Source organism: Hemitrygon akajei, chromosome 21 (assembly GCF_048418815.1).
Source record: "Hemitrygon akajei chromosome 21, sHemAka1.3, whole genome shotgun sequence".
Lineage (NCBI taxonomy): Eukaryota > Metazoa > Chordata > Chondrichthyes > Myliobatiformes > Dasyatidae > Hemitrygon > Hemitrygon akajei.
The window spans coordinates 49886115-49902311 of NC_133144.1; the positions used below are offsets into that span (position 1 = coordinate 49886115).

General features: G+C 44.5%; 1 protein-coding gene across 4 annotated transcripts in view; it reads right to left on the reverse strand.

Moving 5' to 3' along the window:
• The window catches only part of LOC140714281 (heterogeneous nuclear ribonucleoprotein D-like), a 42747-nt gene that overhangs the window by 23418 nt on the left and 3132 nt on the right, over window positions 1–16197 (reverse strand). The gene's annotated exons all lie outside the window — the stretch shown is intronic.

The following is a 16197-nucleotide window of genomic DNA, read 5'->3' on the forward strand; positions in this document are numbered from 1 at the left end:
CAGAGATGAGGAGGAATTTCTTTAGCCAGGTGCTGAATCTGTAGAATTGCTACTGGGTATGCTGGAGAGGCCAAGTCATTGGGTATATTTAACGTGGACATTGATAGGCCCTGATTAGTAAGAACATCAAAGATTACGGGAAGAAGGCAGAAAAATAGGGTTGAGAAGGAAAATCAATCAGCCACGATGAAATGGCAGAATGGTCATTGTTAAGGCCTCCGCCAAGCCAACAATTCCAAATGATGCATGCAGAGTCTACACCATAACTGTGAAAGGTGTTCTGTGACATTTTCCTCTCATTGTCATGGATGTTGCTAATTTTAAATTGCATTTTCACTTTGAACTGTTTCTCAGCCAACCGAAAACAAAAGGAAGCAGACTCTTTAATCCCAGTTCACTTATCACACTCTGGTTCCAATCTTGCCACTAAAAAATAATTGCTTAGATTTCCAAGCAGAGCTTATTTTCTGATTAAAGCTAGCAGTTGATAAGTTATAAATGATTTTTCAAGATGCCCAATGAAAGAAATTACTAAAACCAATTAAAAATTGTTAAAATTTGTCTTTCACACAAAGAATTTGCTACTTCAGCTTTGCAAAATAGCATTAATAGGGAGATAATCAAACTGAAGTGGATTCAAAATTAGAAAAGAACCCCTGAGTCTTCTTGTCGGTTGAGACAGCAGGCTAAACAAATTAGAAACTCTTGGATTTAATGAATTGTGCTATGGTAACCACTATACAAGAGACATTGGTGGTGTTGAAAGGAAGACCTCTAGGTTATTAATTGGCGGATTTACTGACCCTTAAAACCAAGGCACATTGGCCTGAATAGCTATTGAAAAAGTTCCAGTACTGTAAATTTAAATGCTTGGATTTTGAAAATTAATCCTTAAAACTAGAGTTCAGTCTTTCTCTTGCATTAAACCATGTTACCTGTTTCGGAAACAGATACAGAAGAGTTATTTTTTTGAATGAAATTAAAATCAAATTAATTCAATGAGATAAATACTAGAGATCAAAAACAGAAGTGGAAGGCAAAATATACAGAGCTTTGCAATGTCCCAAGTAGTTTTTTAAATTGTTTTGTTACAAGGCTATTCAAATGTACTATTTGCACTGCAACACATATGAAAATAAACATTTAAAATGATGCAATGGTGGACAAAAACTGTAACAAAAGGTTGAAAGGTGAACCTTGACACAAGTTGATATCTCACAAACAACTAAATGTACAGTGGAACTAAAAAAATACTGATTTCTATACAATGCAAATCAAGCTGCAGCATTCCACCAGGAGCCAAGAGCTCAACCCACTCTCCTTGCTCAATTATTAAGCATTCGCAACATTTTTATTAGATGTGGCAAAGTTATTTCCCATGGTAGAACAACAGTAGGATAAGAGAGCATGACTCAGGATTGAAGGATGTCCATTTGGAACAGATGTGGAGAAATAAAAAGAGTAAGAAAATACTTAAGAAAGAAACCAGGAGGACTGAAAAAAGACATGAGGTTGCTTTGGCAGTCAGGGTGAAGGATAATCCTAAGAGCTTCTACAGGTATGTTAAGAGCAAAAGGATAGTAAGGGATAAAATTGGTCCTCTTGAAGATCAGAGTGGTCAGCTATGTATGGAACCAAAAGAAATGGGAGAGATATTAAATGGGTTTTTTTGCATCTGTATTTACTAAGGAAACTGGAATGGAGTCTATGGAAACAAGGCAAACAAGGAGGTCATGGAACTTATACAGATTAAAGAGGAGGAGGTGCTTGATGTCTTGAGGCAAATCAGAGTAGATAAATCTCCAGGACCTGACAGGGTATTCCCTCGGACCTTGAAGGAGACTAGTGTTGAAATTGCAGGGGCCCTGGCAGAAATATTTAAAATGTCGATATCCACGGGTCAGGTGCCGGAGGAATGGAGGATAGCTCATGTAGTTCCGTTGTTTAAAAAAGGCTCAAAAAGTAAGCCGGGAAATTATAGGCCGGTAAATTTGACATCGGTAGTAGGTAAATTATTGGAAGGAATACTAAGAGATAGGATCTACAAGTATTTGGATAGACAGGGACTTATTAGAAAAAGTCAGCATGGCTTTGTGCATGGTAGGTCATGTTTAACCAATCTATTAGAGTTTTTCGAGGAAGTTACCAGGAAAGTGGATGAAGGGAAGGCAGTGGATGTTGTTTGTATACATGGACTTCAGTAAGGCCTTTGACAAGGTCCTGCATGGGAGGTTAGTTAGGATGATTCATTCGCTAGGTATAAATGGAGAGTTAGTAAATTGGATTAGATATTGGCTCAACGGAAGAAGCCAGAGAGTGGTAGTGGAGGATTGCTACTCTGAGTGGAAGCCTGTGACTAGTGGTGTGCCACAGGGATCAGTGCTGGGTCCATTGTTATTTGTCATCTATATCAATGATCTGGATGATAATGTGGCAAATTGGATCAGCAAATTTGCTGATGATACAAAGATTGGAGGTGTAGTGGACAGTGAAGGTTTTCAAAGCTTGCAGAGGGATTTGGACCAATTGGAGGAACGGGCTGAAAATGGCAGATGGAGGTTAATGCGGACAAGTGTGAGGTATTGCACTTCAGAAGGTCAAACCAGGGTAGACATACAAGGTAAATGGTAGGACACTGAGGAGTGCAGTAGAACAGAGGGATCTGGGAGTACAGATACATAATTCCCTAAAAGTGGCTTCACAAGAAGATAGGGTTGTAAAGAAAGCTTTTGGTACACTGGCCTTTATAAATCAAAGTATTGAGTATAAGAGTTGGAATGTAATGGTGAGGTGTATAAGACATTGGTGAGGCCGAATTTGGAGTATTGTGTGCAGTTTTGGTCACCTAATTACAGGAAGGATATTAATAAGGTTGAAAGAGTGCAGAGAAAGTTTACAAGAATGTTGCCGAGACTTGAGAAACTGAGTTACAGTTAAGGGTGAAGAGGGAAAAGTTTAAAGGGAACATTAGGGAGGGCTTCTTCACGCAGAGAGTGGTGGGAGTGTGGAATGAGCTGCCAGATGAAGTGGTGAATGCAGGCTCACTTTTGACATTTCAGAAAAACTTTGACAGGTATATGGATGGGAGGGGTTTGGAGGGATATGGCCCAGGTGCAGGTCAGTGGGACTAGGCAGAAAAATGGTTCGGCACAGCCAAGAAGGGCCAAAAGGCCTGTTTCTGTGCTGTAATGTTCTATGGTTCTAAATGACTTTAGTCAGAGGGTGGTTAAATCTGTGGTATTTGTTGCCATGAGTGGTTGTGAAGGCCAAGTCACTGGGTGCATTTAAGGCAGAGATAGATAGGTTCTTGATTAGCCAGGGTATGGGGAGAAGGCAGGGGAGTGGGATGACTGGAAGAATTGGATCAGCCCATGATTGAATAGCAGAGCAGACTCAATGGGCCAGATGGCCTACTTCAGCTCCTATATCTTATGGTCTTTTAGAGTAGAGAATTTAAACATTTATCTTCGCCTGATTAGAGAACTTTATTGTTTGAATGACCGATCTCCTATCCTGCCACTACACCCATTAGTTCCAAACCCATCAGTAGAAACAGGCACTTGGCAGTTACCTTGACAGAATATTTCTAAAAGGTGAGCTCATCCTGGTGAACCCAAGCCACACTGCCATCCAGACACACCCTCTATCCTGGGAGATCAAAATTAAGGAGCAATCCAGTTGTGGACTCAGCAAAATCCCACAAAATTACAGAAGGCTTCTACACCTTTACATGCCAACTTACACAAATCAGTATGTGTATCTTTCCCAACTGCTTGCTGCACCACTTAACTTTCTACATTTCATAAACCAGTGATAAACCCTGTACACCAACAATTAAAATTAACTTTGACTTTTCCCGCATTATATTCCATCTGCAACCTTCTTCATTAACCCGTGTTTTTCCTTTAAGAATGCTTTCAGTCTTCCTTCCATCTCACAAAACCACCTAGCCTGTATGATCAGCAGATAGTCCGATATATCTATCATTTCTGTTGCAATATACTTTGTAAGCTTCCAACAGCCAGTCATGGCCCACATCCCTAACAGATAAAATGAAAACCATTCTAGGAAACCAATTTTATTCTATTCATGATAATTGACAACTTTTACCAGAGTCTTTCTTTTTACATTCCTTTCACATTCTACCACATCCAGATTTCATCTTTATCCTGCTGGAAACATAAACAAAAAAAATTTGACAAAGAATTTCCCTTTCATGAAATCATGCTGACTCTCAATTAATAATTCTATTTGCCCTCTTCCCTATCCTTCCAAAAAGTTCCTGAACTGTTGTTATATTTATAAAGAACATATTGGAACTATTCCATAATCCAGGTAATCTGGAACATCACAATGCCACCAGTCTTTGCAGACTCTTCTGGAACATCAAGTACAGGAGATTTGAAAACTTTTCAGTCCCATTTAAGTTTGCTACAGTCATTAGATCTTTGGATCACCTCCATTTCTGTTCAATGGTAAGAGGAGCTTGTTACAAAGCTTCAGTCATATGGACATAGAATTCAACAAGAGCAATCCAATGAGTTAGTCTCTATGAAGAAAATTTATTTATAGCTACAGTGCAGAATAGACCCTTATGGCCCTTCGAGTCACATCACACAGCAATCCCCAACAACCCCAATTTAACCCTAACAATCATGGGGCAATTTACAATGACCAATTAACCTCCCCGCTACATCTTTGGACAGAAGGAGCAAAGACGTACATGTAGGTTAAAATAATAGAACCATCTTGTCAAACACAAGAACTCTGCAGAATATCAAGGTGTACCAGTTGCACAGAAAAAGACTGAAGTGGGAATGTGCTTTAGGCCATTTCAGAGTTGATGCAGGAGCCAAAACCTAATAAAAGCTGTTTAGGAGATGCAACAGTGGTCACAATGGTGGTTTTCAGCTACGTGGATCCTGAGAGGCAGATTAACCTAGTGAACAAACAGGGCAAACACAGCTGCCAAACAAATGGCCTCAATTATTTCTGCACACATTAAATGAGACATTTGAATGCAGCAGAAAGACAGTGTTACAGGTGAAACACTATGGTCCTGCCAGTGCACTGATGGATGGCTAAACCAGGTAGAAATCTAGAACCACAACTGCACTGATTTGTTCTGTTCATTGTGATGACACCAGACAGCAACTTCACCTACACAAACTCAACTTTCCATGATCAAGCAAAGATAACACATTAAGCTTCACTTTTCTTAAATTAATAATTAATAATTAATATTTCAAGCTCTGGTCATCTCAAGCTAAGCCAGCATTTAATACCTGCCCTTAACTAATTGTTGAACTGAGCAGCTTACAAGGCCATTTACAAATAAACCACATGGGATTGGTCAGGAATCACATACAGCCTAGACTGTATAAATGATAGGAGATTTCCTCTCCTGAAAGATATTACTGAACCAACAAGTTGAAGTCTAATTGTAATTCAATTCTACATGAATTGAATATACCCCAAAGCAGGGTTACTCCGGGGCCAAGGTGCAAAACACAGTAAACAGTGATGCACAGCACAAGGCATATAAAAGATAGCAAACACATAAAAAAGCAAGCACATAAGTTAAGAGTAATATACAGTCACACAAAAAACATAGTGCAAGTCCGATCAGAAACAAGAGAGAATCTGCAGATGCTGGAAATGCAAAGCGCGCACGCACATGCACACACACACCCACCCCCCCCCCCCCATGGAAAATTCAGTTGACATTTCAAGCTGAAATTTGGCAAAGGGTCAAAGCCCGAAACATCAACTGTACTTTTTTTGCTATGTGCTGTCTCGTCTGCTGAGTTGCTCCAGCATTTTGTGTATGTTAGTCCAAGTCCAAGTTCATGGAAGTTGCAGTTGTCTACAGTCAAACACAACCTAGCTTTGTATTCTGCTGAGCAGACACTAGGGGACAGCACAAACCCCAGCATGGGTGCCATGCCACGTTGCTGCCAGCACTCCACTGGAGTGACCAATTCAAATGTGTCCCATGGTTGGCTGTAAACAGCCGACACTGAGGCTACGTCCACACTGCACCAGATAAATCTGCAACCGAAGCTTTTTCTCTTCATTATTACCCTTCATCCACACTAAATGGCGTTTTCATCCCCCGAAACCGGAGCTTCTCAGAAACACTCTCCAAAGTGGGTATTTTTGAAAACACTGAACTGGCCAGATCAGTGTGGACGGGGTAACTGGAGACTTCTAAAAACACTATCAGACTGCAGCATGCTACTCCATTGTTTTCTTGAACGCAACCTAACAATTTCAGAACAGACGGCAACGAGACTGAAGCCAGAAGAGTTAGAAATGTACTCACCAAATACTTTGACCCATAATTTACTGAATAAATAAGTATACTCACTTGGCCCTGTTTTCTGTCCTTGCTCGTATGAAGGTGGTTTACCTATTTATGCAAATACTTCTCTGACAATAGATGTGTAACAGCCTAATGTAAATTGTATGGAAATACAAGATAACACTGAAGACATTAAAACATTTATACATTTAACAAGGTGCTTTATTAATGCAACAGAGTTTGTCAGCTTTTCAATGTTTGTCATCAGCCGGGTCAATCTGTCCGTGAACTCCCTGTCGGTTGCCTCCGTACACTCCAGTATTTGTTTTTTTTTACTTTTAAGTTCTCCTGTGCGAAAGCCAACAGCTGTCCGTCGTTTTAAGTTTTTCTAGTCTGTAACTACACAAACGCGCACTTTTACGGCAAGATTCGACACCAAACATGTCGCTTGTTTTCGGTAGATGTATCCTGCGCATGCGCAGGAGGAGGAGATTCGCTGAAATCTCCATTTCAATGTGGATAGAGAAATTTTTAAAAACGCATAGTGTGGACGCCTATTGTTTTTACACGAAACCGGCATTTTCAAAATTATCTGGTCCAGTGTGGATATAGCCTGAGGCTTGAAACCTGGTCTTCACTATGACCAAGGCCACGCAGCTCCACTGATTGCCAATAAACCAAAGACTTGTAGCAGTCCACACCAGCACAGCAATGTCCAACAGGGTATTGTGATTGTAGTCACTAGAAAAGCGACTAAGACCATCATTCACTGTATGACTGAACACCTTCACACACCAACACCTCTGTCACAGGCAGCATCATATTCAGTTCCATCAGTTTTTCTGTCAACGAGCAACTCACTGATGGGGTAGATCTGCAGAGCTTTAAGTCCTCAATGTCCAGCAGGGTCTTGCTTTTGAAATACTTTTTAAAAAAGCAACACCTTTGGCAAACCCTGCAGAAGCCGCTGTGTCCAAGCATGCTGCCATCCTACTGGAAGTCTTGCTTTTAAACAAGTCTTTAAATGTAAATACACACCGGTATAAACTCTAATCCATGTGAAATGAGCCACGTACGAATACCAAATTTCGATTCTGGAACAATGAACTCTAGAAACTGGCATCATGGTTAGCTATCAGCATAATCCAAAAGATCAGCCTTGCAGACAAAGGATGGGATGGACCAGAACTTCACCATTCCTGGCAAAAAGACAACTTAAAAGTTTGGTTGGGAATTTATAAGGCCAAGTCTTTTGCACTTCCAGGCATAGCCTGTCAAACAATATTGTTGTATTTACAAAGAGTATTTTTAAGTCAGCAAGGGTTTAGACAGGAGGCACTGTGCACCCTGCCAACAATGCAGTCACATTAATCTCCAATAAGTAAAACCTCAAATATTAGCAAAGAATAATAAGTAAAAGTTATAAAATCCTGTGTATATTTTTGTTCCTAAAATACCTTTGAATTACTCCTGAACCAGCCAGGATAACAGGGTTTATACCATTCTGCAGCTTAAAAATTAAACTGAAGTCAGCATTATCCACATACCAAAAATTTGCTTTGTGCTAAGATCAAGCTGAGCAATTCTAATCCATGAAGAAATCTCAGATATTAAGCACAATTTTATCAAAATTTTATGTGTATTCCTTAACAAATGCAGATAACTGAAATTAGAGATGAAAGCAAGGTTTGATGTTCACTGCATCAGTCAAGGACCAAGCAACAAAAGCTCAAATCAAACTGCCCAAATGCCCTCAGTCACAGTACACAAAGATTACATAACTATAAATATACACCAAATGAGCTGCAGTTACAACCCTCCTACCTACCTTGGCATATTACAATTCTAACTACCCCACAAGAAAAACAAAGGCAGAGATGAAAAGCTTACAACTATGACACCTTCCAGCAGCTGTACTACGAAGTCAAATGCTCCACTCCTTACCCACTACCGGGCATTCAAGTAAACTAATTGAGCAAGTTAAAACTCCTAGACAGTTTAGTCAAAATTAAAGCTGATTGCAACAAATTTCACAATCACTCCAATAGAAGATAGCAAGAGCAAAAAAAGACACCATGTAAAATAAATGCAAAGGAAGAGTTTTGAGATATTAGATAGTTAATTAGATGTTAAACTGTATTGAATTAGGGAGCATTAAACAAATATACAAATAACAGAAACTTGATAGCAAAAGGTGGTAAAGTAAAAGTTGATTGGCTGGCCCTTCAATCCTGTTCTGTCATTTATCAAGATCATGGCTTACCATTTAATTACACACCACTTTCCCCATTATGTTGCAACACACCTTGATTTACTTTATATCCAGAAAGCTATCAACTTTAATTTTCAATGACCAAACCTCTGCAGTTCTCCAGGGTAAAGGACTCTTTTGATTCATTACCAAGTAAAGAAATTGCTTAATCCTAAAAGGTTTGGCCCTTATTCTGAAACTATGACTCCAAATTCTAGACGATAACTCTTGTTCTTGCCAGGAAAAATATCCAACTTGCACATTTACTTTAGATTGCATGCAAGCTTTAACGAGTTCTCCCATTATTCTCTACTCCAGAGAATGGATATGTAGTCTCCTCCACCTTTCCTTGTATGGCAAACCCACCAGCCCTAGAACTACACTAATGAATCTGTATTTCATATGCATTTTCCATCCTAAAAAGGAAAATACTTCACAATTCTTTAAGAGAGTTTCTTAACAGGACTATATATTTGAAGACTGACGACTTTATTACTAGTAGATTCAAGTACACCAGTACAGGTCTAACATCCCATTTGCTTTCTATTTGCTAACGTCTGAATGTTAGTTTTCAGTGACTAGTGTACCAGGATACCAAGACCTTATGAACATCCACAATACTCAATTACCATTTCTGTTCTGTGCACCAAAAGTGAGCAAGCTCACAATGTCTCTCCATATAATGCATTCAATACATTCTTGCCCCTTCACTCAGCTTGTTTATATACCCTAACATTTCTTTCCAACTTCCTCTCCCCCCATTCACACTCAATCCTAATCTCAAATTGAACTTGCAAATATGATATTGGATCTCCCCAACCAGATTCTTGATACAAATCATGAGGACCTGGGACTCTAGGACTGATCCCTGCAGTTGTGGTTCTTGAACTTTTTTGCAACTAGTCTTTTACCCTTATTGTGTTGCAACATATTTTAGTATGGTATGTCAAAATACAAGGTGAAAGAATTGTATCCTTGAAAATTACATCTTTAAAAGGCCATTCAATCACTGAATCAAAGGAACAGAGTTCTAATTCACTGATGCGTCTATCAGCTGTATAGATATGCAAATACAAAAAAAATTGTCTATCCTCTTGCACAAATTAAGTCCTGCTATTTAATAAACTGTTCTAACTTACAACTTTCCTAATGCAAGAGTAAAAATTTACAAAAACAAAAAAAGTTCAAGGACCACAAGACAGAGTGCCAAAGTTTTACACTATATGCAACCAGTAAATTAGACATGCTAAACTAACTTAAAGATAGAAAAGACTGAAAGAAAACAGAGAAGTAGTCCTTAAACATGCAAAGACAAGCCCTGAGGATGTACAACTTCATCAGCATCAAGCATATAAAGGAGCGAAGTTCAAAATTAAATAGGTCCAATAAAGCTCAAGTTTTTCCATTAGAGGCATAGATTAATTTCCTACCTAATGAAGTTATTGCTGTCTCCACACAATAAAAGCTAGATAGCTGCAAAAAAAAACACCCAAATGACATGCTGGCAAAAGCTAGAGCTATCACGTTATCAAGACCATCACATGGGTCAGTGTATCAAAACATCCATGTAAGGAATAAGCCAGGATTAAATAATGATTATGCTGGAATTAATACCCTAAAAGCACTAGATCCTTTTTCACCCTAGTGATTGCTTAATCCTTAAGGAATCAAGAAGCATTTATACCAACTCTCTTCTCATTTTTACTGTCAGAAAGGAGGAACTCTGATTCAGGAATAGGTTCTTCTCCTCTGCCATCCTATTTGTAAATGGACATTGGAACCCATAAATACTACCTCACTTTTTTATTTCTGTTTTTGTACTCCTATTCTTAATTGAACTATTTAATATATTGTAGCGATGTGCTACACGCAGCGCTGCAATAACGACACAGAGTCGGTGAGCTGCAGTTACAGAACAGCTTTACTCAAACTTCACGGCCTCGCTTTAAAGCCTTCCTGATCCCGCCCTCTCCGGGCAGGAATGCTGTAGGGGGCGTGTATTCACAGTCCCATCTCGCGCGCGGGTTTTTCCCCTTGCTGGTGAAGCAGGCTTGGCGCCCTCTTTGGGACCTGCCTCAATGCTGGCGCGCGCCGCTTTGCGAGCTGGTTCGAGTGCGCTGGGAAGTGGGTCGCCACATACTCCCCCCCCCCCCCCAGAACCGGCGATACACCCCCCAATGTCCACAGTCTGGGTCGGACTCTGTTTGGGAGGCCTGCCTCTGCGCCGCGGTGCCTGAATCTTGACCGGCTACGCCAAGTTCTCATGGGCCGGTTTGAGTCGGTCCACTGTGAAAACCTCCTTTTTCCCCCCCAATGTCCAGCACAAATGTGGACCCGTTGTTTCTGATCACCGTAAACGGCCCCTCGTAGGGCCACTGTAGCGGTGCCCAATGTCCGCCCCGTCGTACAAAAACGAACTTACAGTTTTGCAGGTCTTTAGGTACGCAGGTCGGGTTCTGCCCATGCTGTGAAGTGGGTATGGGGGCCAGGTTACTGATCCTCTCGCATAGTCTGCCCAGGACTGCTGCGGGTTCTTCCTCTTGTCTCCTTGGGGCTGGTACCAGCTCTCCTGGACGACCAGGGGTGCGCCGTACACCAACTCAGCCGACGAGGTGTGCAGATCCTCTTAGAGTGCCGTGCAGATTCCGAGCACGACCCAGGGGAGCTCGTCCACCCAGTTAGGCCCTATGAGGCGGGCCATGAGAGCCAACTTCAGGTGACGGTGGAAATGCTCCACTAGTCCGTTCGACTGTGGGTGGTAGGCAGTTGTGTGGTGCAGCTGTGTCCCCAAAAGGCTGGCCATAGCTGACTACAGGCTGGAGGTGAACTGGACGCCTCTGTCGGAGGTAATGTGGGCCGGTACACCAAAGTGAGATACCCAGGTGGCAATCAGTGCCCGAGCGCAAGATTCGGAGGTGGTGTCGGTGAGCGGGACCGCCTCTGGCCATCTTGTGAACCAGTCCACGATAGTCAGGAGGTGCTGTGCTCCTCGCGACACTGGCAGGGGGCCCACGATATCCACATGAATGTGGTCGAAACGCCGGCGGATGGGGTGGAACTGCTGCGGCAGAGCTTTGGTGTGCCGCTGCACCTTGGCTGTTTGGTAGTGCATGCGCGTTCTGGCCCATTCACTGACCTGCTTGCGGAGTCCGTGCCCAACGAACCTGTTGGCTACCATCCAGACGGTTGTCCTGATGGAGGGGTGCGCTAAGTTGTGAATGAAGTTGAAAATACGCCGCCGCCAGGCTGCCGGAACGACAGGGCAGGGTTGGCCGGTGGTGATGTCACATAGTAGGGTCCTCTCACCTGGGCCTACGGGGAGGTCCTGGAGCTGCAAACCGGAGACTGCAGTTCTGTAACTAGGGATCTCCTCGTCTGCCTGCTGCGCCTCCGCCAGTGCTTCATAGTCTACCCCCGGGACAGGGCTTGGATGTTAGGGCAGGAGAGGGCGTCCGCCACGACATTGTCCTTTCCCGCGACATGCCAGACATCCGTCGTGTATTCGGAGATGTAGGACAGATGACACTGTTGGCGGGACGACCAGGGGTCGGATGCTTTCGTGAACACAAAGGTAAGCGGTTTGTGGTCCATGAACGTGGTGAAGGGCCTACCTTCTAAGAAGTACCTGAAATGCCGGATTGCCAGGTATAGCGCCAACAGTTCCCGGTCAAAAGCACTGTATTTGAGCTCGGGTGGTCATAGGTGTTTGCTGAAAAACACCAGGGGTTGGCCAGCGACCCTCGATGAGTTGTTCCAGCACTCCACCAACTGCCGTGTTGGATGCGTCCACTGTGAGGGCGGTAGGGACGTCCGTTCTGTGGTGCCCTAGCATCGTGGCGTTTGCCAAGGCTTCTTTGGTTTTAATGAAAGCGGCGGCGGACTCCTCGTCCCAGGTAATGTCCTTGCCCTTACCCGACATCAGGGCGAACAGGGGCCACATGATTCGGGCAGCTGAAGGGAGGAAGCTGTGGTAGAAATTCACCATACCCACGAATTCCTGAAGGTCTTTGATTGTGTTGGGTCGGGGGAAATGGCAGACCGCGTCTACCTTGGCGGGCAGAGGGGTTGCCCTGTCTTTAGTAACCCTATGGCCCAGGAAGTCGATGGTGTCGAGCCCGAACTGGCATTTGGCCGGGTTGACTGTCAGGCCGTATTCACTCAGTCGGGCGTAGAGTTGATGGAGGTGGGACAGATGCTCCTGATGACTGCTGCTGGCTATGAGGATGTCGTCCAAATAGATGAAAGCGAAGTCTAGGTCGCGTCCCACCGCATCCATTAACCGCTGAAACGTCTATGCGGCATTCTTTAGGCCGAACGGCATGCAGAGGAACTTGAAAAGGCCGAAAGGGGTGATGAGTGCCGTTTTGGGGACGTCGCCCAGATGCATCGGGATTTGATGGTATCCCTGGACGAGGTCTACCTTGGAGAAGATCCGCGCGCCGTGCAGGTTTGCTGCAAAGTCCTGAATGTGCGGCACAGGGTAGCGGTCCGGTGTTGTAGACTCGTTCTGCCTGCGGTAGTCGCCGCATGGTCTCCAGCCCCGTTGCTTTGGGCACCATGTGCGGGGGGAGGCCCATGGGCTGTCGGACCACCGTATGATCCCCAATTCCTCCATCCTCTTGAACTCCTCCTTTGCCAGCCAGAGCTTGTCCGGGGGAAGCCTTTGAGCACGGGCGTGGAGGGGTGGTCCTTGTGTCGGGATGTGGTGCTGTATGCCGTGTCTGGGCATGACTGCCGTGAACTGCGGTGCCAGAACAGATGGGAAATCCGCCAGGACTCTGGTGAAGTCGTTGTTGGACAGCGTGATGGAGTCTAGGTGTGGGGCCGGCAACTGGGCTTCACCCAGGGAGAACGTTTGAAAGGTCTCGGCGTGGACCAGTCTCTTCCTGGGCAGGTCGACCAGTAGGTTGTGAGCTCGCAAAAAATCCGCTCCCAGGAGCGGTTGGGCTACGGCGGCCAGTGTGAAGTCCCACGTGAACCGGCTGGAGCCGAACTGTAGCCGCACCGTACGGGTGCCGTAGGTCCGCACTGTGCTGCCATTCGCGGCCCTCAGGGTGGGACCCGGTTCTCTGTTGCAGGTGTCGTAACTCGTCGAAGGTAAGACGCTGATCTCGGCTCCGACCAAAAAGCAGCGTCCCGACTGCTTGTCCCAGACATACAGGAGGCTATCCCGATGGCCAGCCACTGTAGCTATCAGCTGCAGCTGGCCCCAGCGTTTCCCAGGAACTTGCAGGACGGGCTACAGCGGCGGGCTTCTGCGCCCCACCGCTGGTGGTAGAAGCACCATTGTTCATTGGCCTCCTCACCCCTGCCTCTGTGGTTAGCGGGCTCTGCGGCCGGGGCCTGGTCTGGTTTGCTGCTGGGAGCGTGGCCTGGTGATCTGTGCGACGGACGCCCCACTCTCCTTCTTGGCTTTCTACAGCACATCTGCCCAGGCCGCCACCTTCCGGGGGTCGCTGAAATCTGCGTCGGACAGCAGCAGGCGTATATCCTCGGGCAGCTGCTCCAGGAATGCCTGCTCAAACATGAGGCAGGGCTTGTGACCTCCGGCCAGGGACAGCATCTCGTTCATCAAAGCCGACAATGGCCTGTCCCCCAAACCATCCAGGTGCAGTAAGCGGGCAGCTCACTCGCGCCGTGAGAGTCCAAAAGTCCTTATGAGCAAGGCTTTGAATTCTGTGTATTTGCCGTCCGCTGGGGGCAATTGTATGAACTCCTCAACCTGGGCGGCTGTCTCCTGGTCGAGGGAGCTCACCGCGTAGTAGTAACGTGTGGCATCCGAGGTTATCTCCCAAATGTGGAATTGGGCCTCTGCTTGCTGGAACCATAGGTGAGGTCGCAGCATCCAGATGCTTTGCAGTTTTAACGAAACTGCATGAACAGATGCAGCGTCGTTCATCTCTGGTCCAAATATTGTTTGGGCCGTTGGGGTCACCAATTGTAGCGGTGTGCTACACGCAGCACTGCAATAACGACATGGAGTCGGTGAGCTGCAGTTACAAAAGAGCTTTACTCAAACTTTGCGGCCTCGCTTTAAAGCCTTCCTAATCCCGCCCTCCCCGGGCGGGAATGCTGTAGGGGGCGCGTATTCACAGTCCCGTCCCGCACGCGGGCTTTTCCCCTTGCTGGTGAAGCAGGCTTGGCGCCCTCTTTGGGACCTGCCTCAAAGCCGGTGCGCGCCGCTTTGTGAACCGGTTCGAGTGCGCTGGGAAGTGGGTCGCCACAATACAATATATACACACACAAAAAAAATTACTGTAATTTTTTCTGTATTTATCATATATTGCATTGTACTGCTGCCACTACGTTAACAAATTTTACAATATATGCCAGTGATACTAAACTTTATTCTGATTCTTCATTTTGATAAGCTTAACTGTTCACTTAAGGTTTCTTTCATTTACAGTGGACAGAAACGAGAAGCAAATCTAATGGACCAAGCTACATAGTTAAATTTTTGCAAGGGAGACTTGTAGAGATGTTGCCAATCCAAACTGACTAGGGTCTGCAAGTCAGGAAATTCGAGGATCCAGTTGCACAAAGAGGTATTGAGGACTAGGACTTGAAGTTTATTGATTAGATTTGAGGTGATGATAGTATTGAATGCCGATCTGTAGCCAATGAAGAGCACTGTGACATCTGCACCTTTGCTGTGTCCAGATGTTCCAGGATTGAGTGAAGAGTCAATGAAATAACATTTGCTGTAGACCTGTTGTGAAATTAGGCAAACTGGAGTGGACCACCAAAGTCTCTCCCAAACAGAAATTTTGCAGCAGACAGGAGTTTCAAGATGTGCTGTCCAAGCTCAAGAAGCACAAAGAAGTAGGCAAGAAATGCAGTGTTTGGTCATGGAAACTGAGTGCAGCAGATGAGATACATCAAACTGACATCCCTTCTAAATCAGAAATCCAGCATGCTATCAGCTCTGAACTCACAGAAACCACTGGAACCCAAGTACATCCCTTTACAGCCCAGAGAAGTCTTGTTAGAAGTGGTCTTTGTGGAAGAGTTGCTGCCAGAAAAGCCATTCCTCCGAAGTAGAAGCAAAACCAAGACATTATCCTATGCACAAAAACATAAGGATTGGCATGCTAAACAATGGCAGCAAATGCTCTAGACTGACAAATCAAAATTTGAAATTTGTGACTGTGTCCACAGAAGAGCTGGAGGGTGCTACCTGGATGAGTGTCTGTAGGCAACAGTGAAGCAGGTTTGGGACGTTTTGCAAATAGAGTTGGTGATCTGGTCAGAATTAATGGAATCCTCAATGCCAAGTTCAAGCAGACTCTTGTCCATCATGCAATGCTATGAAGGAGGCATCTGACTGGTTCCAACTGCATTCTGGTACAGGACAATGACCCCAAACACACGTGCCAAAATCAAAGAATTATCTTCAGTGAAAAGAACAAGGAGCTCTGCAACAGATGGTATGGCCTCCACAAAGCCCTGATCTCAACAGCAAGGCTATCTGGGATTACCTAGTGAGAGAGAAGTGAGACAAGCAAAATCTGCAGGACTGTGGCAAATTCTCCAAGGTGCTTAAAACAGCCTACCAGGCAATTTTCTGACAAAAGAGTCCAACAGTGTACCCAAATTGATGCCGTTTTAAAGGCAAAGAGTTGGCACAACAAATATTGATTTT